Consider the following 2,252-nt stretch of genomic DNA (forward strand, 5'->3'; position numbering starts at 1 on the left):
CAACTTGGATTACTATCATGGTGCACATTAGTGCTGTCTAAGCAAGTCTACAACTCCAAGAATACAAATATTAACGACTCAACATTTACAATCACACCTTCATAGTACAGACACTTGCCATTTTTCTATGAGACACTATCATGCAAGAAATACACCTTTAAAAGTTTCACCTACATTTTTAAAGTATTTTATTAAAAAAACATCAATTGTGACTGAAAATATTACATTTATAGATGCATGTTATTATCTCTCTCTCTCTCTCTCTCTCTCTATATATATATATATATATATATATGGGATATGTGTCACTTCTACTTTTGTTTTTTGAAAGCCTACACTGGCTGTTGTACTGGAAGTACACTGTATATTTTAATGATGACTAATAATATAATATTATCCAGGCAAAATGCTCTAATCTACAACCTTACCTCGCTAAATCTAGGCCAGTTGAACTGACAATAGGTCATTTCAAGGACACATTATTCCAAGCTGAACTCATACAGCTATTTATTTTACCATGTATTAATTTCATTACTCATTTTATAACCATTTTGATTCATGTACATTTGAACTAATGGAATTCTGTAGCATCAAGGGTGCAGGAAAATCCGTTATTTTAAAATATAGCCTTGAGGTTTACTTCTTGACCTCACCGATTCTTTGGATATCCCAGCTGAAGAAGAGTCCGGGGCTGCCCTGTGTCCCCCTCCACAGTAGTTTTCCACTAATTCTATTGTTCAGTCTGGGGGGGGGGGCTGTCCTCTAACCAGGTTAGTAACTGTGGCTTCTTGTTCTTGGCTGAGGCAGCTTTCACTCACTTTATAACAGGCAGACCCCCACTGTCAATGCATTTTTCACACTATACAGTTACACACCAAAGTTTATAGCTGAACCAACTGATTTGCCAAGTCAGAGGTCAGGGTTCAGCAACTTAATGTCATTCTTGGGAGCTTTAAGGTCGCATGAAATGCTTTGAGAACACAAATCCACTATTGTCCTTAAAACAGGGGTTGACAAAGACATTCTAACAAAACCCACACTTAGGAATCATTTCCTGTTCTTCTGATCACCAGCTGCCCCCTATTATCCAAGCAAACTCTATTGTAATAGTTTTATTCTACTCACAATAGACACAAAACCCTAAGCGTAGATGTAAGTGACTTAACAAAATGTCCCAAATTCAGCAGCAGTGCTGAACACGTCGCAAACAGCTGCACATTTTCCTCCACCTGTCCCTCTCCACCTCACGTTGTTATATTTTCCTATTGTGTTTAACAAGGTTTGAACTGCGTGTTGTCTGTTTCCATGAGCTTAGAAACTGTTTTAATTATAAAGCGAGTGAACCATGATGAGTGTCCACAGTCAGTTATGAAGCTAATAATTAGTGACATCCAATTTACTCTTTGTAGCTCTCTTCACGACAACACAGACACAGGTCGGTTCTTTGAAACGGGCGTTTATTACTTGGGCTTTCTCTCCTCAGCTTCACCATCACCAGTACGCCGATACGCCGTGAGAACTGGTCACGAGCGAACAGTACAAACCAATTAGCAACTTTACAGTACACATATTAAGTCCAAACACAAATAAAAAAAAAACATTTCTCAAATGACAAATACCTCGTTGGCTGCTTGTCCAGAAAAGAGGTCCTTAAGTCCTTGTATTGCCCTTTCTTTTAGTAAACCTTTAGCTTAAATCGCTTCATGAGAGACATCTGCTCCCTCGCAGTCCATGAAAGGTCTCGTGTGCTCTCGTTAAGGGTATTCTCACGAGACACTAGCTCTCACCTTACACATGTACATTTCAAATAAAGACATTTCAACGCAAACTATATATATTTATGAAATTATGTAACTTATTATAAATCAGTCATCTACATCATGAAATCCACACAGAACATTTTAACAGCATTTACACTCTTAATTAGTAAGATGAGCAATGAGGTGAATATGACCCCACACCACAACGCAGGAGGCAGAGCTTTTTGCTTTAGTTTTATATGAAGACCTAAAGTTAAGTTTCATTGACAAAACAAGAATAGACTAAACGCAGAGGTTTGGAGTTAATGAAAGTTAGTTTTTATTTGAAGGTGGATTTCAGTCCCTGATTCTGTGAGATGACATGAATAAATGTACATTTCAAAGTAAATGAAGATACATACATTTCCCAATACACAAGTTGTTACAGACAGTAAGAGCAAGAAGGATGTTTGCTCAGAGAGAAGTGTGTGGCTCTTAAAAGAGCCTTTGTTG

This window comes from Simochromis diagramma, unplaced genomic scaffold (assembly GCF_900408965.1).
Source record: "Simochromis diagramma unplaced genomic scaffold, fSimDia1.1 OVJJ01000433.1, whole genome shotgun sequence".
In the NCBI taxonomy this organism is placed as follows: domain Eukaryota; kingdom Metazoa; phylum Chordata; class Actinopteri; order Cichliformes; family Cichlidae; genus Simochromis; species Simochromis diagramma.